This window comes from Littorina saxatilis, linkage group LG4, assembly GCF_037325665.1.
Source record: "Littorina saxatilis isolate snail1 linkage group LG4, US_GU_Lsax_2.0, whole genome shotgun sequence".
In the NCBI taxonomy this organism is placed as follows: Eukaryota; Metazoa; Mollusca; class Gastropoda; order Littorinimorpha; family Littorinidae; genus Littorina; species Littorina saxatilis.
The window spans coordinates 66,847,547-66,871,962 of NC_090248.1; positions in this window are offsets into that span (position 1 = coordinate 66,847,547).

The following is a 24,416-nucleotide window of genomic DNA, read 5'->3' on the forward strand; positions in this document are numbered from 1 at the left end:
TATCTATGCCTATACAATTTTGCCAGGAAAGACCCTTTTGTCAATCGTGGGATCTTTAACGTGCACACCCCAATGTAGTGTACACGATGTAGTTTATCAGCTCCAAAACTTTCTCAAAGCACACTATACTAGCACACAGGCAACACATGCAGCCTGAGTATGCAAGCAGACACAGACTATGCAGTCTGTTTATGTCCTGATGAAACAAAGACAGAAAAAGATCAACCGCACAGAACTGGCAGAACCGTGGTGCCGCCACAGCAGGATTTCCTGCTCCTCCAGGAACACAGAAAGCTTGTATGGTACAGTGAAACCCCCTTTTTAAGACACCCCACCCTCCGGATTCACCCAGACTACCGCTTTTAACATCTTTTTTTTTCTTCTTCAGATTCTGTGTTTATAATCTTTGTAAATTTACCTCCACAGTAAGACTCCTCACTTTTAAGACCTGATAATTATTGTTTTCAGATTTTTGAGAGGTCGACACAGAGAGGTTCCACTGTACATACAGGAAAAGCCGCAACCATCACCACCTTCTCCGTGAAGTTTTCTTTCTTTTTCTCCGTCTTCTTCTTGTTCAAGCGTCTTGTTTTCCGCTCCTGCTAATCATATTTCGCCAGTTCATGCAGTGGAAGCAGACCACGAGAGGGGAAATTAAAAGGAGGTTACCCAGGGTGGGAGAATGATGGATGGGGGGAAGGCCGCTGAGGGGAGGGTGTATTCCCTGCAGCAGATGGAGTAAAAAATTAAAAAAAGCACCGAGATTGAATATAAAGAAAGGAACAGAGTTGAAAATCCTCATATGGAAGATGGTAGGGGAAGCGATTGAAGGGGGGATGGGGGGGGGGGGGGGGGGTGTTTGTGTGTCTGTGCGGGAGGAAGGAAGGAAGGGTGGTGAGTTGGGAAGAAGTTGATAGGTCGATGTGATGCCTGCAACTTCTTTTCCACTCCACTTTCTGGTGGGTTTTTTCGCCACTGACTTGCGTCTGCTCGAGCAATACCCGACCACATCCACGTGAAGTAGGCCAAGGTTTGCTTTAGGTTTCACGTGCTGTGGCCTTCCCTTTTCTTCTTTGTCAGCGTACTGTCGATGTGTGAGTGTTTCGTCTGTGTGCGTGTGTGTGTGTGTGAATGTGCGAGAGAGAGAGAGAGTTTGTGTGTGTGTGTGTGTGTTGGTGCGTGCCAGTATGTGTTGGTGTGTGTTGATGTGACAGTGTGTGTGTGTGTGTGTGTGCATGAAAGAGAGAGTATTGGTCGTAGTTTGTGTCTGTCCGTCCCAATGTGTGTAGTGTGTGGGCGGATGGCGCGGCCATAATTTTATGCTAATGCCATAAGCTAACTGTTGGAAGGAAAAACGATCATGATACAGGCTTACACGCCAAAGCGCCTGTTCCGCATATAAACTAATCCTATGAGGTGATTGGATTTCTTTAACTGACATCATCTTTGAAAATATGGGATCCATATCAGAGCAAATGACTCCACACCCCCCCCCCCCCCCCACCCCACCCACCGCAACCCACCCCACCCCGCCCTCCGGTCTTTCAGTCTTTAAAGTACATATATCTCCCTGCCCCTCCATTACTAAACAAGTTTACCCGCGCATTCTCTCCCACATACACAGACCCAAAGCCCAACCGCCCCTCCTCAGTCAGACAGATCAAGTTATACATACATGTAATTATTTGTTCGTGTACCTTAACAAAATTTAATTCCTTGCAGGACCTCGCCTGAGCTTGATTGCAAGTGATTGAACATTTTAATTACTGAGTCTCTGGATTTGAAGCTGAATCAGTAGCATGCATTCATAGTATGACAACTGTCTGATGTTTTTGTGCAATCGAAAAGACTCTGTGCCGGTAACAGCTAGAACCAGACAGAGACTAGGATAAAGATAGCCCCCCCCACTCCACCCCCACACACACACTGACACACACAAACACACACACACGCGCGCGCGCACACACACACATACACAGACGCGCGCGCACACACACACACACACACACGCACACGCACACATCACCACCCCCACCGGCACCACCACGTACATCCCCCGTCTTCCATCCCGGCCCAGCCGGCTTCCCCAACACCCCTCCTTCCCTTGCTGCGTTCATCCCCTCTCGGCTTATGACACCGTGTCAGTGACACAGACTTCATCGGACACTCCCGTCGCTTCCCATTGATCACTAGTCTCGGTCAACACGGTAGGACAAGCATAGCGGACTATTTTTAGTCGCAGTCGTGCCTCACCGAGACAAAAGTTATTAGGAAAGTGCCAATTACTGAGTTGGGATGAGACACAGTCGTCAATGCGTTTGGGTACCGTAGTATAGATAGATGGAAGCTGCAGGGTACACTACACACAGCCTATCATAGACACAGTCATAGTGGAAGAGCTTGGTGCCGAAAGGGTCGAGTTCGTTGGGTTTAGTACCAATGTTTGCAATAGAGTAGTCTGCGCTGTCCCACGCAAATCTGGGAGAACAACTTCAACACCATAAACTTTTTTTTTAAATCTGTACATTCTCAACAAACCGCTGTCATTAATTAGTCAATCAGTCAGTTAATTTATCAATCAATTGATCAATCAGCAAAACCGTAAACAATAACATACAATGTTATGATCCGATAAAACAAAACACATCCTTTTGTGCTGTTTCCCCATAAGAGCAATTTTAGAACGCTTAAAAAAAAGTATTGTTAAAACCCTTCAAAACGCAAATGTCAACAAAGCGAACGTTTAGTATTTATTAGACATTGTTGGATCTTTCGTTTCTAGTAGGCCTACTGTAGGCTTTTCATTCATTGTTCGCGAGACTGCTTTTCCCAACTTGGTCGACGACAGAAATGAAACAACGAACAAATAAACAAACACTTTTTTTTTAAATCACCAATTAGACCCTTACAGCTGTGGAAATCACAGCAGGATGAACCGCCGTGAGGCCAGGTGGACAGACAATTAACGGGGTAAAAGTCAGGACTCTGGGAATTAATTGGAGACGGTCGGGGTTGGGATGGAAGTGTGGGGAGGGGGGCGGGCAGAAGATGGGAGTCGGAGATAGAGGGGGGGGGGGGGGGGGAGCCGGGGAGGAAGAAGGCGGGAGACTGAGGATGGTGTAGGGTGTTTTGGCAGTTAGGTGATGTTTTGAGAGGGCGGAAAGAGCAGTAGTTCAATCTGTTTTCAAGTTGTGACTGCAGCAGCTGTTGAGTGTTGCCAGCAGAAAGTTAAGGGTGCATGACCCACATTGCTTCAGATCACTTTCTGTCAGGGCCGAGAGAGGTTCTTCCTGGCGTGCCACCACCGAGACTCCGAAAAGAGGGTAGACCTGTGACTGGGCGCTCAGCTTCGCCAGAACTGACACACTATATCAACATGACCTGAAACAGTTAGTTAGTTACTTAGTTAGTTAGTTGGGAATAAACAAAACACAATTTTTTGTTCTTAATGGAACGTTTAATTATTGACAGAACGAAATGTTCAACATAACGTCGACCCGCTAGTGGTCTTTGTATTTCATTTGACGTTGTTGTTGTTGGTTAGTTATAGTTAGTTTATTAGTTAAGAATAAACAAAACACAAGAACATTTCGTTAATGGAACGCTTAGTTATAGACAAAACGAAATGTTCTACAGAACGTCGACCTAGCTGTCTTTGTATTTTATTTGTGTGTTGTTGTTTGTTAGTAAGTTAGTCGAAAAAAACTTTAGCACATGTGACGTTCATTGAAAGCATACAGACATGTGATGTTGCCTTCAGTTTTCAAACCCGTCTTCAAAAACAAGGACCGTCATTTAATAAGAGGATGGAGTTAACAAAAAATTTGCAGAACTGATACTTGCACTGACTCGCGCGTAGCGTCTAGATATATTGCCAGCCTTCACGCCATGCAATGACGTCCAAACCGCAATTCTAAACGCGTCCACACTTCAAATAAAAGTTCATGTTCCAAATACACCCTGTTAGAAAGAACTTCAGTATTGCGAAGACTGATTTATTTGCCGGGAGGACATTTAAAGCGCGTGGAATGAAGTTGATACCAATACCTTATAGCAGTTAAACACATTCTTTTTGCGTAACAAATTCAAAAGCCTCAACTGATAGACGGCTGATGGGTGAACGGATGAATTGATTTAATGATTGACTTATTGGTTGGTTAATTGGTGTTGTGTGTATCTATCTTTTTAGAAAAATGGACCAATCAGTCATACCTTGGTCAATGTCAGATTCTGTTTTGTGGAGCTTCACTTTTTCTTTGGCATGTAGCCTATTTCATTGACGTTCTTGGTTGTATATGTGTGCAAAACAAGAACAACAACAACAACAACAACAACAACAACAACAACAACACAAAACAAACAACAACAGCAAAATCCGAAACAGGTTGAGTGCAAGCATTCCTAAAAATAAACATAACAAGAAAAATGTTCATTCAAAATGAACAGCGTCGATGCAATGTCCACCAAAGATTTATTTTGGGAAGTGTTAAAGGTTAGGGTCAAAAGTTAATGAATTGCATGTTGTGCTGGATATATAAATTGTTTATTTCAGTCAATGCTTGATTCATAAGTACATTTTTCAGCATGGTGCATCTACAGGAGGGTGCTCCAACAATGATGCATAGTGCCAACATTTAGCGCAAACTTTTCACAACAGTGCATTATTACCACAAAGCGCATACAGCGATTATATAGTAGCAAGTTGCACTAAACATTTGAACAAAATGCATTTTGCATTTTGTTCAAATGTTAACAGCACAGCACCAAGTTTTGCATAAGTGCACAACAGCACTGACCATTTCACAAAAGTGCATAACAGCTGTGACAATTTTACAAAAGTGCATTGACCATTTCAGGCAGATGGCTAACATGCAGATTTCGCTTTTGTCTGTCTTTCTTTGAAAAGTAGGCATGTTCAAGATCGATGAAGTCATGAGCAATTGGGTTAGATGACAGAAAAGATTCAAAAACGTCAGATTCAGTTAGATGACAGAAAAGATTCAAAAACGTCAGATTCAGTGTTTTGGGCACTGTTGAACAGGAACATTCTCTCCTGTTCAACAAATGTGGGTTCAATTCAAAAGCAACATTGTCACAGATAGGCTAGTGTTACATTTCTGTAAAGTTTCAAAAATATCTTCCATGTTTTGGTTACTGTTGAACAGAGGCATATTTTCCTGTTCAAAAAAGTCTGACACAAATTGTCGTAGTTGTGGGTTAAGGATATACTGTCCTTCAAACGAGTCGTAGAACCGTCATTGTCACAGATAGCGTTACATTTCTGTTTTACATTCAAACGAGTCGTAGAAGTACTAGTACATTTGCGTTTGGTTGTTTTTTCTTTTAGATTCCTGTCACTCATACTAGCAGTATTGATTGAGGTACATAAATCTGTTGATGTACAGGGATGACTTGTTTGTAATGAATCCTTGTTTCCTCCACATTGAGTTTGCATTGCAGTTGGACAGAAATGAACAGGTGTTAATTGATAAACACATTGATAATGGCTTTTGAGAAAATCAATCAATTCTGCAAAGGAATTAACTTGATGACATCAAAACTGCAGCGCCATTTGAAGAATGGTTACCATTTCTGTTTCTTTGATGGGAATCAAACAAATAAAAACATTGACTATCCAAGTTACCATGAATGGCAATAGTTGACTCCTGAAAAGTAGCAAGGATATAATTTGAGACGATAAACGCCTGATGCAATCCCTCCTCAAGGTCAGTCAACTCAAAACCTTCATCATTCGCAACATCAGTAGGCAACACAGCGGGATTCGTATGTCCAGAAATCATGTCGAAAAAATATTACATTTCAAAAGCATGTCCAACCACAGTTGTTGGCAAGTGTTCGTGTCCGAAGTAGCCTTCAGTGTGTGTATATGTATTCATGTGACAGAGAACGTGACCTCATTGTTCAATCCTCTCTCTCTCTTCTTTCTCATTCGAACGCACACACGCAAGAACGTAGCCTACGCACGCATGCACGCGCACGCACACACACACACACACACACACACACACACACACCCCGCTGACGCACACGGCAAACCACGCACACACACACTGACTGTCGGCAAGCATCTCTTTTTGTTTTCTTTACCTTTGTTTATTGTGTTTTCGATATTTGTGTTTATTTTTTGCTTGACTTATCTGTTTTATTTTAATGTTTGCTATCCACATCGTGTGATAAATGTTTCTTCTCAGTCTCCGAGTCAGTTTAGTTTCTGCACGCCGCTTTGGTACTCCTTGTTTTTCTAACTGGTGTATTGTGCGCGACTGATTTGTGGATTTATTTTTATTCCTTTCATATGCAGTTGAAGTGTTGTGGGTGTTATTGTCTGTATATGCTATGTTGCGTCTGTGTATGCCTACACGAATTTTGGGTGTAATGTGCCTGTGGTCTGCTCGCAGTCGAGCACAGAAAACATGGCGGCGCCCTGTGGCAAATTCCTCAAAAGTCTTCCCGACCGCAGATACCAGCGTCGTCCGCGACGCTGGAAAAACGCAAGATTTGTTTAGTTTGAATTCTTGTATTCGTGCCTGTCATGTCAGTTTCAAAATCAAGAATCAGATGACAACATTTTGTAGTTGGATTCTTGTATTTGTCTTCGCCGGCGCTGCGTCTGTATGTGTTACTAAGCCGCGCGTGCATCTACGTATCTACCTGTGTTTACACCGCCGCGGCACAACGCCTTCAAAGAGCAGCCCGCTTTCACTAATTGCACAGCGCCAGTCAAGGTCAGCCGTCTAACTCAAGCTAACAGAGAACGCTCTGACATTTTCTCTGTCAGCCGGAGAGTGAATGATGTGTGTCTTTAAAGATACGTTAACTGGTTTAAACCAAATTTAACCAGGAAATGTAGTGATATGTCGTACAGTGGAACCCCCCTTTTAAGACCTCCAAAAACCTGAGAAAATCAGGTCTTAAAAAGGAGGGAGTCTTAAAATGAGGGTAATGAAGTTTACAGAGGTTATGAACAGAAAGTCTGAGACCACAGGGTCTTAAAAAGGAGGGAGTCTTAAATTGGGGGGTCTTAAAAGGGGGGTTCCACTGTAGTACAATAGAAACACGTGGGACCACCCACCAAGCCAACAGCTTTTACTAAGTGTGGTTTTGTATTTACAATTGCTTTATACAGGTGCTTTTAAGGTCAAAATAATGCTATATAATTTAAAGATACCTTAAAATTAAAGACTTCCCGTGCAGATGGAATGACGATGAAATTAAGATTTAACGTCTTCACTGTATGCAGTGGCAAATTAGGGACACATCTTGATAATGCGTTGTAAACAAACCCAAATATGAATAGATGCGTCCATACCTGTACATGCCGGAGAAGGCCACCCTTCAATTTGGATTAAAAATTGAAAATGCAGACTGGCAGCTTTTTATGCAATGTCGGGATTTTGTTGAATTCATTTCGTAACTGACTGACGCCTGTGCTTGGTTGATTCAGAACACACACACTCACTCACACACACACACACACACACACGGCATGGGGCATGGGAGGGAAGCAGCCAAGTTGTAGAGTCTGGATATAATTAATATATAACATACTGTGTCAATGTCCAAGTTGTAGACTCTGGATATAATATATATAACATACTATGTCAATGTCCAAGTTGTAGACTCTGGATATAATATATATAACATACTATGTCAATGTCCAAGTTGTAGACTCTGGATATAATAATGTCCAAGTTGTAGACTCTGGATATAATATATATAACATACTATGTCAATATCCAAGTTGTAGAGTCTGGATATAATATATATAACACACTATGTCAATGTCTAAGTTGTAGAGTCTGGATATAATATATAAAACACACTATGTCAATGTCCAAGAGTTAGAGTCTGGATATAATATATATAACACACTATGTCAATGTCCAAGTTGTAGACTCTGGATATAATATATATAAGGCCTAAAAAAAAAATAGGTGTGGTTACGGTAACCCGACCTACCCTATTTTCAGGGGCCGATCCTATAACTTTTTATTACATTTGTAAAAAAAAAAAAAAAAAAAAACGAGTGCAAAAAACGCAATGAAAGCGAAAGCGCCCGAGTCGCACACTTATTTCCCTGTCAAGTAGGTTTAATTTGTACACATTAGAAAAAAAAGTTTAAAAAAAAAAAAGTGATTGCCTACCTACCTACCCTATTTATTTTGGCTATGTTACCGTAACCACACCTATTTTTTTTTTTGGCCTAACATACAATGTCAATGTCCAAGTTGTAGACTCTGGATATAATATATATAACATACTATGTCAATGTCCAAGTTGTAGACTCTGGATATAATATATATAACACACTATGTCAATGTCCAAGTTGTAGAGTCTGGATATAATATATATAACACACTATGTCAATGTCCAATTAAGTTGTAGAATCTGGATAAAATATATATAACACACTATGTCAATGTCCAAGTGGAGGGATGCTCTGACCCTATTCAAAGTAAAAAGCCCGAGTCTATCCACGGTGATGTACGAGATATTCTGCGCAGCCGGAAAGGATGAATGGGTCTTTAAGCAATTGCGTGGCGAAGTTTCTTTCCCTGTCTGCAGGTATTATTTTCCAGCCTTCAATTTTCTCCAGGTAAAATGACTGACATGACATGTGATGACGATGGCGACAGGTCTCAGGTATCAAAATAAAAATCATACTACGCATTGCACTGTCTGTTGAGAAGCAGAACAAATTGCGTAGTTTAAAAGAAATCAGTTGAAATGTATAATCTTCTTGGCGTTCGCTGGCGCTACACATTCAGTCCAGCTCGGGAGATGAAGGTCGTCGTCTTCTCCAACTCCAGTCGACTGCCACGGAGCTTGGTCTGCAGTGGGGTGGGGGACGGCCACACTTGAATTTTATGAGAAAACATAATTATATCTCACTGCTGATAACATCATTATATCTAGCGACTCGATCATTGTGAGCTACGGGGGAAACTGTGACTGGAGCGGAGCAGGCTACGCGAGTATATCCTCTTAAAGGTCCTTGTCTACATGTTTATACCGAAATCGCCATTTGACCATTAAAATGCAGAGTCTATTATCTACAATTATCAACAATACACCCCCTTTCGATCAGGAAAGAAGAAGCCAGTGTAGCCGTTTGAAAATTCATTGTAGTATTCCAGCGTAGTACTCATAGTAGGATATCCTTATTTGGAAAATGCCAAGCGCAAAACTCCTCTCAAATCCCGTGCATTTCGTGCGTTTAAAAAAAAGCGTGGACAGCGCTCCAGTGTCAAACTGTTGCTGCACTTGTTTGGGCGTGGCTATAAGCATAGTGACATGAATTTGATTGGTCAGTATTTTTAGGCAAAGCACATGTTCTCACCAAACAGAAAACAAAATATTGGAAGGGTGAGTCACGCTACCCAAAACTAAAATCCTTTTTTACATATATTTTTTTTTCTATAACTTTTTTCCCCATGGTTCATTCATCATCTGACATAACTTTTTAGCGAAATCTAACCATAAGATTATTGAGAAGAAAAAAAAAGCAAAAATGTAGACGACCACCTTTAAGAACACCCGCTTGAACGCTCACCGTGAGTAATTTATGAGGGCTGTCTGTTTGCTAAAACATGCTATATGTTTGTTAACACAATTAACACTGAACCAAAGTTGTGCTCGTGTTGTCAACACATTAAGGGGGTGCATTCTCTTGTTGATACCGCACTTGTCTGTAAATGAGGTCCTCGTGTTGTCAACACATTAAGGGAGTGCATTCTCTAGTTGATACCGCACTTGTCTTTAATGAGGTCCTCGTCGTGAGGGGTTTCTTTCTCTCAGTACAATACAGATCGGCAGTAATGTTAGCCATCATGTTAACGGCAGTAATGTTAGCCATCATGTTAACGGCAGTAATGTTAGCCATCATGTTAACGGCAGTAATGTTAGCCATCATGTTAACGCAAAACACATGTGTGCATTTTATCTTTGTTGAAGGTCTCTTTCGGTTCAGGTAAGGACCATCTACCTATTCAGTACCACCATCACATGCATCCTCCCTTCAAATTTGGGGGACTTAACTGAAGTTTACTACGAATCTCACATCTCCCGAACAGGTGCACAGTTTGGTTTTAGGTTTGGAATAACTACATTTCTTCTTCTTCTGCGTTCATGGGCTGAAACTCCCACGTACACTCGTGTTTTTTGCACAAGTGGAATTTTACGTGTATGACCGTTTTTTACCCCGCCATTTAGGCAGCCATACGCCGTTTTCGGAGGAGAATAACTACATTAATTAACAGGAATACCTTATAGATTAGTGTTTGAAAAGTTTCATTATTCCAACTTTTAAGGTATTCTGCGCAGACAAAGATTCTCGGTGCACCAGCTAGCTTTTATTTACGCTTCTTCCTCGAAGACAGTAACGAATGGGCTTGATAATCCCAAGGTGAAAATCGCATATATATATTTATATATATTATGGTGTCTTCAAGTAATCATTGCCGTGGCCAAAAAGAGCAAAGTAGGCCTGCAATTTACATTCGCTTTCAGAGGGGGCACACATTCAACTCCGACTCAGCGGTCTTCGTTCTACCCTGTCGCTTTTCCACTGTGTTTGATAACTCAGTGCTCTTTTCAAACTTGAGAGTTTTGTTTGAACAAACTCAGTGTCTCCTCAGTTGCTGCCTTCTGCAGTCAAACCCGGTGTTTACCTTGTAGTACTACTACCTGTGTTTACCTGCACTTATCTCACCTGGACTAGGTGACTGCTGCCGTCATGCAACGTCTGTTCTCAGTCCTCGGCACTTTACTCGTAACTATATACAGTACAGTAGTTATAGCGTGCACTTAGTGCGTTGTCTTCTTCCCTTTTTGTGACTAGAGAGCTTACCACGGATGTCTTGATCGCTACTTGGATTTTATTGGCATGCATATTCACAGGCGCCACGCAGGCCGTCTCCGAGTTCAAGATTTATTTGTGAATTAGCTTTGTTGTAGATATATTCTGGCGAATGTAACCGTTACAGGTCCAAGGGACTTAAACAATAATATCTTGTCCACACCACGCCGCACAAACAACACAACACGACTTGACACTGGCGCGACTCGACACGACACGACACGACACGACACGACTGACTTGACATTGCTACGACTCGACAACACTGCAACACAACACGACACGACATATTTCACAAACAACTACAATTTTCTCTGTGTGTATGTATATCTTTCTAAAACTTCAACACAACACAAGACACGACCGCACAACACCACACGATACAACACAACACGAGACATTATGAAACAAGAACAACAACATTAATAACACGCGCGCACACACACACACACACACACACACACATGCTAATGCAACCACACGAAATCAGCAGTAAAAGAGCTATAGAAGACTTTGATATGTAAATACAGGTGTCGAAATGTCTGTGGTACCAATACATGAATAGAGCGCCCGTCGTGTTTTCCGTTCTCTGCAGGCTGTGGCATTGTCCCATGCACACTGTCGTAAGCTTCTTTCCTTCCAATGTGAACAAAGCCTGGAGGCCACTGTCTTATCTTCCAACGTTTATGTTAGCGTTGGAGCCTGCGAGTACATAATGTTTGCAGCTGTAATTAATCTGTCCGACTTTCATTTTATTAAGTCTAAAATAAACAAATGTGTGTATGGTCTGTCCGTTAAATATACAGGTTTTACTATGATGTTTGTTTGTTTACTCGCGCGCGCGCGTGTGTGTGTGTGTGTTGTGTGTGCTAGGAGCTGTCATTAACCGCGCCAGACAAAGCCATTCCAACAGTTTAGCTGGAAGCTGGAATCTCGTTGATCGTAAATGTTATGTAGTTTGATATTCGTGACTGCGTTGAATATGGTTGCGTGTAGAGCGGTAGTGCTTTTATTTGTTTTGAACCAAATAACTTGAGTTCTGAAAACTTTGCATTGAGACCCCGCCCCCCCCCCTCCCCCCCCCTCAGTGGTGTGATTGACGTGTAAAGCCTGGCCACATCTGAGAGGGTGGATCCAACTGTTGATTGTTGGTGTGTGACCAAGGGGAGGGATGATCTTATCCCGTGTAAAGCCTGGCCACATCTGAGAGGGTGAGCCGAACGGTTCAGACGGGAAGGAGTGTGCGAACGGACAAAAGCTTGATTCTTTCATCAGCGAAGTAACCGTGTAGCCATGCAATCAGGCTTTGCGGTCATTCCAACAATAATTCTAATTACAATATTTGATTTTAGTACTGTGACGTTTACCCTTTTCGTTGTTTGTTGGTTTTTGTGTGTGTGTGTTTTTGTTGTTGTTTTTTGTTCTTCACAACCATTTCTCAAAATTTCAGTTTGATTTTACCCAAACTAAAAAAAATAAGGTCAACGGCAGAAAAAAAACCACACACAAAACCCCACAGTTTAGGCAGGAAGAAAATAGGTTCGGTTTACGGTACATACAAGTACATGTACAATTTACAGATGTCGATCTATTTACTTATTGCCTACACCAAGAAATAACCATGCACTTCCCGAGACGGTACAGAAAAATCAAGCCAGCCTACAAATCACGGGTTAACAGCTACCACCCAACAATACGTCTTTCCCTGACACTGTCACGCAGTGGTTTTGACTTCAGCCCAATAACTGTGTTCCCCTCCGCTGTCGAGTGGCTGCAAGCTAAAGCGTTTACACTGTATTATGGCAGGTAAATAGTAGGTATTACTTCATAAGTCTCTCTGGAATGCGGGTGAACTAGAGGGGAACGGATTGAAAGGTGGGTGGGGTGTCACCTGTGGAATGTATGGACTGAGTGAGGTGGGTAGGTGACTCGAGTTCAGTGGAAGTGAGTGTGAAGGTAAGGTGGGAGGAGGGGGGGGGGTGAAAGGGTCAAAGGTCAAAGACCTCGTCAGGACGACAGCTTATGGGTGTGACCAAGCACAGGCGCTCGACGCTGAAAGATTCCTTATATATGTGCATGTTAACCGGATTAAACCTGTGAATTGTGGAGTAAAGGCGCTCGACGCTGAAAGATTCTTCGTATATACATGTACATTTTAACCTGATTGAACCTGTGAATTGTGGAGAATTGTGTTCGGGGTGGGGGTTCGTAAGATTTGATCTGGCAATGTCCTGCGTGGAGATAGGAAGAGAGTAAGAGGCTGGGTGGGTGGAATGGGGGGGGGGGGGGGGGGTGTAGCAAGAGATAGGCATCGACACTGAGAGTCAGAAATCGTGTGCCAGTGCGCGCGTGCGTTACGTCAGTGTCAGTCAAGTCTTCTTTGCGTCTTTATATTTAGTCAAGTTTTGACTAAATATTTTAACATCGAGGGGGAATCGAAACGAGGGTCGTGGTGTATGTGCGTGTGTGTGTCTGTGTGTGTGTGTGTAGAGCGATTCAGACTAAACTACTGGACCGATGTGTGTGTGTAGAGCGATTCAGACTAAACTACTGGACCGATCTTTATGAAATTTGACATGAGAGTTCCTGGGTATGAAATCCCCGAACGTTTTTTTCATTTTTTTCATAAATGTCTTTGATGACGTCATATCCGGCTTTTCGTGAAAGTTGAGGCGGCACTGTCACGCCCTCATTTTTCAACCAAATTGGTTGAAATTTTGGTCAAGTAATCTTCGACGAAGCCCGGACTTCGGTATTGCATTTCAGCTTGGTGGCTTAAAAATTAATTAATGACTTTGGTCATTAAAAATCTGAAAATTGTAAAAAAAAATAAAAATTTATAAAACGATCCAAATTTACGTTTATCTTATTCTCCATCATTTGCTGATTCCAAAAACATATAAATATGTTATATTCGGATTAAAAACAAGCTCTGAAAATTAAATATATAAAAATTATTATCAAAATTAAATTGTCCAAATCAATTTAAAAACACTTTCATCTTATTCCTTGTCGGTTCCTGATTCCAGAAACATATAGATATGATATGTTTGGATTAAAAACACGCTCAGAAAGTTAAAACAAAGAGAGGTACAGAAAAGCGTGCTATCCTTCTTAGCGCAACTACTACCCCGCTCTTCTTGTCAATTTCACTGCCTTTGCCATGAGCGGTGGACTGACGATGCTACGAGTATACGGTCTTGCTGAAAAATGGCATTGCGTTCAGTTTCATTCTGTGAGTTCGACAGCTACTTGACTAAATATTGTATTTTCGCCTTACGCGACTTGTTTGAATTTATTACACCCCCGGTATAGGGGTGTGTATAGGTTTCACTCGATGTTTTTGTTTGTTTGTGTGTTTGTTTGTGTGTTTGTTTGTGTGTTTGTTTGTGTTCGCAAGTAGATCTCAAGAATGAACGGACCGATCGTCACCAAACTTGGTGAACAGGTTCTATACATTCCTGAGACGGTCCTTACAAAAATTGGGACCAGTCAAACACACGGTTAGGGAGTTATTGGTGGATTTTGGTTTTTTGGGGGATCAACTACGGCATAACTCTTCCTTATCTTCTCCATGTTTTCAGCGTTTACCTCCCTTCCTTCGTATGGTGCACTGTAGTATGAGGGGGGGCATCTTCGGATATTCCCGGCGTTCTGTTACTATTTTTAGAAGGTCACCGCAGTGTCCAGAACGTAAATTGGACCCGTAAATTATCCTCACTGTAAAAGTGCAAAGGTCGAATCAATTTATAGCCACGCGAAAAATACACTCTCATCTATCTCTATATATTTATACAATAGATATAGATATATATATATATACGGCTTCTCTGTGTGTGTGTGTGTTTGAGTGTGTCTGTAGAAAACACCTGTGTATTGCACAGTTCTGTTTGTGATGTGGTACCTAGGGCGTCGTCGACAAGTATGATTCGCTCCCGCCTCCTTTACGGGTGCGAAGCTTATTTCGCGACGCGCCCGGCGCTCATGAAAAAACTGGCTATTATAGAGTGCAGGGCGCTCAAAATAGCTCTGGGACTCTCCCAACAAGCGAGTAAGAGTCGAGTCTACAGCGAGTGTGGGTGGCTGCCCCTTGTGGATGAGATAAAACTCCGTTCAGCTCAGTATGCTGTCAGAGCCCACGCGGTAGAGAACTCTGCCTGCGAGGTCCTGACTGACTTTTTTCCTCAGCACCAAAATTATGAGGCCAACACCAAACATAGCACTCAACTCTTGGCCAAAACGCTACCCTTATCCGACACAGTAAACCGCATTCTAGCCGATAGCGGGGTGAAGGTCAGTGAGCTGGCCAGGGTCCCCCCGCCCTCCTACCCGCCTTGGCTTGAGGAAACCCCTACTATCATATACGACAGTGAAGATAATACTACCAAAAAAGATAACCCCGTCTACCTAGCTACTGTTACAAAAGAAACCCTAAACTACAAATTCTCGGAGCATTTAAAAGTCTTTACTGACGGATCCAAATTTGCAGACGGCAGCGTTGGCTGCGCCTTTGTGATCCCAGATTTCAAAATCTCAAGGAAATATACTCTTAATAAAGACATCTCCATATTCTCAGCCGAGCTATTTGCCTTGCTCATGGCATGCACTTTTATAAATGACCTCCCAGTCACACCGCGTGCGGTAGTTTTCTGCTCTGACTCGCGCTCTTCATTACAAGCTCTGCATCGAAACACATCAAATCGGGCAGAGCTACAAAGAGAAATCCTCTTTATATGTCACCAGTTAATCTCATCCGGCACATCCGTATCATTTCTCTGGGTCCCCTCTCACGTAGGGGTCCGGGGAAATGAACTGGCGGATGTCGCTGCCAAAGAAGCGGCAGAATCTAGCCCAGCTAACACTAACATCGGCTACTCAGTAACCGAGTTCTACAGTAAAATCCGTAAACTCATTCGAAGTCAGTACGTAACATCTCTGTCCTATCAACCCATTGATATGAACGATCTACACCCCGATCTCCCAACAAACCTCCTCACTATCTTCAGACGCCTCCGTGCCGGCGGCTGCCGCTTCCATATCTTTAACAAGTCCTGCCATTGTGGAGAACCCTATTCATTTCAACACATTTTCGCTCCATGCGCTACAAATAGAATTACCTTTAAAACCTTATATGACCATATGCAGCTCCATGGTCTGAGTCCCCAGGATTATCTGCGCAGTAGCAGTTCTCTAGGCTGGTCACACAGCTTGCTGCTGTGCCGACTGGTCAGGGACTCGGACATGGGGCTGTGGGTATAACTAAGCCCAGATTATCACATCAGCGTGTTTCAGTTTGAGGTCGAGTGGCTCCCGCCATCCCTCCTGATTCCAGCGACTACCTTCTAGACAACATATCCTCACCCAAGGCCCACTAGTCGCCAAACTGTACATATTGTTTTTATTACCACGGCCTTCGTGGCTTACATTTTAATCCTTTTATTTGTAAAAAGTTTTGAGATTTATTGTTCGTGTTCCTCTTACTTGCTCATCTATTTGGTTTTATTGGTGATCCTGAAAGGTTCCACTTTTTAACTCGATTTGAAATAAAAAAAAAATAATATTACAAGCCCGTTAATCAAGATATAGAATACAGACTTATAATTCTTACCAAGAAACATCTTAACTACTTTTCATTTTAACAAATTCCACAGAGCATTATCAACTCAACCCCACCCCCTGCCCTCCTCTCCTTATTTTTTGTTTCTTTCTTTCCTCTTTTTGAAAGCGGACAAACACTCAAGTCCTTAATGGCTCAAAACCGTAGGACTTTTAATATTAATTTTAACGACAAGTATGGGACTCGACATGATATGATCAGGAATGGCATTATGGCCCCTGAATCATGTTCGTGCTGTTCCCATTCCACGAGTCTGGAAGGGACCGAAGCTTGACGGGTCCATGGTTCGAAGCCGGCGTACAGTGCGCCACTCAAGCCGGGTATTCGGCTCTACTTGCTACCCGGCGAAGCGGCAGATTCACCCCGGACAAAATCTGGTCGATGAGATATTTCAATACCTGCTCTCAGCGCGCAGCGCAAACCGATTTTTTTTTCTCGGGATCTTTTGTTTTCTGTATGCGGTCAGTAGGTGTTACAGAAAGAGTTATATTGATTTGTCTTTTTCTCCGCCTGTCTCTTTGTCCACTCAATCAACTTATTTTAACCACACTTGTTAGCAGTGCCTTCTCAGTTGGTGGCAGTGAGAATGGTAAGGACGGGGGTGTTTTTCCTACCTCGGAGGAATTTCTTGTTTTAAATTTATTTTTTATTTTTGCTGATCTGAGATTTGATGGTCAGTGTACCATGCAAAGTCACAATACTCCTTCATAAATAATCACGATGATTTTAATCCTTTCCCCCCTGAGTCTGTCGTGCGCCTGTTGCCTGGTCTGCCGGTGTGACGTTTTCATCTTTCGCTGTGTTGATATTTCGCTTCTCGGCCTCGTTGATCTAGTATAAACTCTGCACTGAACAAAAAAACACCCTTCGACAGTACTGATGAGCGACCTTGTGTACCTTACATTCATGGGGCCAAATTTGTCCAACCAATTTGTTTTATTTAACTTAGAAATTTGATTCATCCTAAAATGTTTTCCTTCTTACTCAAGGGACGTAACCACTCGATCAGTACACGTTTTCGAAGAATTCAATTTTGGGGGTGAAATCTATTAAATTTTACCACCAATTTTCTTCACATGCAAGAAACTGACATGCTTTTCGTCCATAAATAATTTTACTTCTTAATTTTACCAGGAAACAACATTTCAGTCTTGAGTATATGTCGAGGGGGAAATATGTACACAGGCGAAAGATGAAATCGTGACACCGGTGTCCGCCGGCTTGCGTAGTCATTGACAAAAGGGCAGACTGTGACCAACTGACCGACTATCGCTATCCCCACGCAACACTGGCCATCCAATGGTGTCACTCCCGAGTCCGTCGTTACAACGACACACGACCCTTGCTCACACGAGTCTTATGTTTCAGCGGTTAGTTTCAAGTCTTGGGATGACTAATTTGTAAAATGTGAGAGTCTGGTGCCCAGTGGTGGTGTTCGGTCAATGTCGTTGTCAGGCCTGTACCGGCGAAATTCAAGTTTGGGAGGAAACGGAAGAGGAAGAGACGGAGACAAACGAGGAAACAGGAAGGAGGAGATGGAGAAGGATGTGAGGAAGGAGGACGAAAGAAAGAAATCTTGAAAAGAGACTGAGAGGAAAGGAAAAGAAGATGGAGGACTTACAACAGAAAAACAGGGCCGGACCAAATGAGTTGTAAGGGGGGGGGGGGGGATTCCTCCTTTTTTTTTGGGGGGGGGGGGGGCAAATCAGCGAAGTGGCGAAGCCACAAGCGCGCGCCTGCTGAACTAGGGGGGTCCGGGGGCATGCTCCCCCGGAAAATTTTTGAAAAACGGTTAAAATCTGTGCAATCTGGTGCATTATGGGCCTTGTTTTGAGGGTTAAGAGCAGCATTGTTTTGGTGCTAAAACTAGTAAAAAAAAAAAACCACTCAAAGCAAGGTACAGGGTGACACAAAAAAAACAGATCTATCCCACCAAAAGTTTAATATTTTCTGAAATAATCAGCCGATTCTTTTATTTTTTCAGGTGAGCCAAGCTGAAATGATGTTCTAACAGCCCACCAAGTTTGAGCTTCAAGATGTCATGGACAACGGAGCATAAGACATTTATAGTCGAGGCCTATTTTCGGTCGAATTCTATCCAGACTGGTCAGCCGCAGATGTGACCCAGAGTGGTCCCCCTATTCACCGGACTTGAACCCCCCAGATTTTTATCTGTGGGGGTACCTCAAGGACAGGGTATATGGCAACAACCCCCAGACCATCCCTGATCTTAAGGCAGCAATAACAGCAGCTGTAAGAGCGATCCCACATCTGCGGCTGACCAGTCTGGATAGAATTCGACCGAAAATAGGCCTCGACTATAAATGTCTTATGCTCCGTTGTCCATGACATCTTGAAGCTCAAACTTGGTGGGCTGTTAGAACATCATTTCAGCTTGGCTCACCTGAAAAAATAAAAGAATCGGCTGATTATTTCAGAAAATATTAAACTTTTGGTGGGCTCTGTTTTTTTTGTGTCACCCTGTACATGCTTTTTCCAGGGGTGGGGTTCCGGAACCCCTGGAACCCGCCCCTGGGTCCGGCCCTGAAAAAGGAGGAGCTAGGAGGGCAAGGAATATTGAGAGAGGAAGGAAGACGGGAAATAAGGAGGAAAGGAAAAGAAGAATTAGAAGGAGGACGTTTTAGATAAAATGGCGGAAGAGGAGCAGAGAAAAGACTGAGGAGGAGAAAAGGGAGGAGGAGGAGAAGAAAACGGTGAATACCGGTGTAACGATGTCAGCTTTCTGTCTCGATGTGTACTCGAGACTGATATGTTGTTTCCTGGTCAAAATAAAGAAGTGAGCTTATTGAAGGACGAAAAGCATGTCAGTTTCTTGCATGTGAAATTTAATAGATTTCACCCCAAAATTCGATTTCTTCGAAAACGTGTACCGAGTGGTTACGTCCCTTATATGAGATAGGAAACATTTCAGGATGAATCAAATTTCTAAGTTCAAATAAAAAAAAATGGTTGGACAAATTTGACCCCATGAATGTAAAGTACTCAAGGTCGATCGTCAGTACTATCGAAGGGTGTTTTTTTGTTCGGTGTGGTGATTGTTAACTAACTGCTTCTTGTATGACTAATGCACTGTTGATTTGCAATGCTAAGCCTGTGTATGTGTGGTAAGTAGGGCCACCACTAAGGTGAGAAGAGTGAGTGACTCAGTGCATAGATGTCAGTACACATCTATGCTCAGTGTAAGTATTTCAGGGTCAGTTAGTGTGCGTGATGGCTTCGGTGACTGCATGACGGTCACATTTAGTCACGGTGAGTGTCAGTATATGTGTGTGTGTGTGTGTGTGTGTGTGGTTTGTGTGTGCATGTGTCTGTGTCAGTGTATGTGCCGGTGTGTGAGTATGAGTACGAGTGTGTGTGTGCGTGCGTGTGTGTGTGTGTCACGTGTGTGTGTGTGCGTGTGTGCCGGTGTGTGTCACGTGTGTGTGCGTGCGTGTGTGTGTGTGTCACGTGTGTGTGTGTCACGTGTGTGTGTGTGCGCGTGTCAGTGTATGTATGTGCGTGTGTGTTTGTGCACTAGTGAGTGTGAACGCATGATAAACATGACTATGAAAGCCGGACAGACAGACGGAGAGACAGAGACTGAGAAACTTAGAGAGACATCATAGTAGAGCATGCGCGCAGCAGGGATCCCTGTTTGATATACAGTGGAACCCCCTTTTAAGACCCCCCAATCAAAGACTCCCCCCCCCCCCCCTTAAAGACCCTGTTTTGTGAGACTTTCTGTCAGTTCAGAACCTGTGTAAATGTACCCCCCATTTTAAGACTCCCTCCCTTTTAAGACCTGGTTTTCTCAGATTGTATCAAGTCCTAAAAGGGGGGTTCCACTATTCAGTTCTTACCAGATCTCTGAGTCTTTTATAACTCCCGATAGTGCCAAAAACTAAACCTCTTCTTGCCCACTTCATCTATGCATCTTCACAAAACATATTGCATGTCTCACTGTACCAGCAGTACAGGTAGAAGTTATTCCAGAGTGAGTAAATAGCAACAAACAGAAAAACACAAACCACGACTGATAAAAGACGAAGGGCTCCAAAGACGATAACCGACGAGAAAAAAAGACGCGGCGTGGTTGTGTGCGTGTGTATGGGGGGGGGGGGGGGGGCGCCGGGTAGAGTGACTGACAGTGTGGGACGAGGAGGGAGGAGAAATACTGACAGAGAAACGAGTGCTGGGGGTGGGGTGGGGGCTGAGGAGGGGCGGCAGGGTGATTGAGAATGTTGTGGGGGGGGGGGGGGGGGGGGGGGGGGGGGGCACGAGCACATAGGTTTTGGTAGAGCTACAGGCGGCAGGAAGTTGGTAAGAAGAGACTACAAAACACAGAGGCGGGAATGAGTGTTGGCACGAGGCGCCAAGACAACCACGGGATGATTAATATGCATTCAAGCGCGTGCGTTACCGAGGCAACGGTTTCGGCAGTTTACAAGCAGGTTTTCATGTCGCTATCCGTCGTTTTCCGCCAAGAAATATGCATGGAAAGAAATGGAAGAGGTCAGCTCTCTTACACACAGATGTTTAATTAATACTGTGTGAAATGCAGATCAAGACGTGACTTTGAACATGGTATTCTGACGCCACTGAGGAATATGTGCATAAAGTCCAGTCCTTTGGGGCAGCCATCCCAAGAACGGCTAGCTCCGTCTGCGACCAGAGGGGGATTCTGACACACTTCGCGCGGTAAACTTCACCACCAGTCTGCTCATAGTCAATTAAATCTGAGAGACACGTCTCGATTTGAATAACTGTAATTTTACAGTATGGTAAAAAGGAGGTTCAATTTAAATTTGTTCTTCCAGTCAAACCAGGCAGATAAGAAAACCAGGGGGGAGGGGGGGGGGGGGACTAACTAATGCTTGCTATCTTTGCGCTGAAAAAAACACCCACTCCGGCACCAGCTGACCATACCAGTAGACTACATCAGCAAGACGGCTGAATTCCCCCCCACCAGACCGCTTGAAAATCAATGACCGTGACACAGTTCAACTTTCACTTTAGGACAGAAGTGATAGACGTGTCCTTTTGCCTCCGTCAGCAATATCAACACGTTCTACAAGCGGACTTGTAAATAAACGGCATAAACTTGAAATCATAACTGAAAAGACACACACACACCGACACACACACGCGTGACACACACACTAGAGACACGTGACACACACACACACACTGATACACGCGACCATGAGTTGAAGGCTGTTTATCAGTAGTGTTCGCTTCAACCGAAAATGTCCGGTACTTCACCGGTTTTAGTTTGAAAGTATCGCAACAAATCTAAAATCGCCAGATCAGTGCTACTGGTTTTCGGCGTAGCATCTCAGTGACAGATTTCATACGTCATTCAAGTTATTGCTTTGTCATTTGCAAATTAAGTTATACTAGTAGTTGCTATGACCAAGTGATCAGTTTCTCTACGAATTATTACGCTTTCCCGGTGCAGCTGGTCTGGTTAATACCAGTTCACAAAAGACCTAGAGTAATCACTATATGTACATCCTTTGCTTTTATGGCCGACTGACGTCAAAATTTGAGGTTCAGATCCCCGTCTTCATGTCAAAGTACTCCGCGCGCAAGACGCTATTCATCACACATAATTTTTCGCTTTTGGGAATGAATGTCCAGAAATACCAGTAATCTTTTAGAGAACATGATGTGTTTGTACGCGAAGGGGTTTCGCTCTTATCAAAGTTTGAATGATATACATTATGCTTTCCTGCAGCCAGTCTGGTTAATACCAGTTTACAAAAGACCAAGAGGTAGTCACTATACATCATTAACTTGTATCGCTGACTGACGTCAAAAGTTGATGCTCATATTCCCGTCTTCATATCAAAACACTGTGCAAGACATTCTTCAGACAGCCTTGGCCTGAAAGTTGCTTCTCACCTTTTGTGTTCCCTTCCACATGCCGACAGCACCTGTTTGTTCAATCTAAACTCTCCGATTCGTCATTCTGGGGAAGCTCAGACTCTTCCTGCTCTCTTCTTGTTGCCTTATCCACATTATACCCTGCAACCTCAACAGGCAAAGACTGAGAAGACGGCAAATGGTGTCTTTATCTTCTCTGCTTCAAGCGTTTTTCTCGATGCCCGCTTCTTTCAGCAAAGCCCACGTACATTTTTGTTCTCATATAGTGTCAACTACTGCTTCGATATGACTCAAGATAAGATTTTTGATCAAGAGGTCTGGAGTCGTTGCTGACTTTGATATACCGTGTATGTTAATGGTCACAGTTCCTTTTAAATTGGTTGGATAGTCAATGACCCCCCCCCCCCCCCCCCCCCCCCCCCCCCCCTACAAAAAAAAGGAAAAGCAAAAAAAAAAAAAAAAAGTCGCGTAAGGCGAAATTACAACATTTAGTCAAGCTGTCGAACTATTAACAGAATGAAACTGAACTCACTGCATTTTTACAGCAAGAGCGTTTACTCGTAGCATCGTCAGTCCACCGCTCGATGCAATGGCAGTGAAATTGACAAGAAGAGCGGGGTAGTAGTTGCGCTGAGAAGGATAGCACGCTTTTCTTTATCTCTATTCTTTTAAACTTTCTGAGCGTGTTTTTAATCCAAACATATCACATATGTTTTTGGAATCAGGAACCCACAAGGAATAAGATGAAATTGTTTTTAAATCGATTTCGGAAATTTTATTTTAATAATAATTTTTGTATTTTTAATTTTCAGAGCTTGTTTTTAATCCAAATATAACATATTTATATGTTTTTGGAATCAGAAAATGATGAAGAATAAGATAAACGTAAATTTGGATCGTTTTAAAAAAAATTTCTTTTTACAATTTTCAGATTTTTAATGACCAAAGTCATTAATTAATTTTTAAGCCACCAAGCTGAAATGCAATACCGAAGTCCGGCCTTCGTCGAAGATTACTGGGCCAAAATTTCAATCAATTTGATTGAAAAATGAGGGTGTTGCCGCCTCAACTTTTACAAAAAGCCGGATATGACGTCATCAAAGATATTTATCGAAAAAAAGAAAAAAAACGTCCGGGGATATCATTCCCAGGAACTCTCACGTCAAATTTCATAAAGATCGGTCTAGTAGTTTGGTCTGAATCGCTCTACACACACACACACACAGACACACATACACACACCACGACCCTCGTCTCGATTCCCCCCTCTACGTTAAAACATTTAGTCAAAACTTGACTAAATGTAAAAAGCAACATGTGTCACAGTACTTGTGGATGATTATCTTCAAAGTCGATTGTAGATGTTAATCCACTAGTCTGCGCTGGTACTCATCTTGGAGGCTAGGCGGAATTCTCAGACGAACGTGAATGAAGAGCAAAGACCTGCGTGTTTAGGCTTACAGTGCAAGGGAAATAACTTTGTATTTAGGTAACAGGACTGATGATTCGAGTATTGTCCCTTGTAAAAAGGATTTGCTTCATAATGGTCAACGGAGGAAGGGAAAAAACTTTCAATTTAGGTAGCCAGGATAATAATCAGAGTATTGCCCCTTGCATGACTTTTTACATCTGGTTTCTACCATAAACTTTTGTTTAACATGAAGATGAAGATGAAGAAATATAAATTCCTGCCAGATCTAAGGCAGCAGTACGTCTGTGAATATCTCTTGGCCATGTTTCTAGTGACTATGAAGAGAGAGAGAGAGAGAGAGAGAGAGAGAGAGAGAGAGAAGGCGAAGGCGAATTTTTATTGCATCAAACACAATGTGTATGTACAAGGGGGAGAAATAGTTAGCATGTGAACAAAGTGGACTTGACCGTCCGGAAGCAAGGCAACTTAAAATCAACACCTAGCACAAGAAGTAAAAACGGAGAAGAAAAAAAATACAGTAAGATGAAGACAAGGATTTTGGGTTGTACGATCATACCGGTCTATTTCACAATTGATTTTCTCTTTGTCTAAACGCGTAGAAC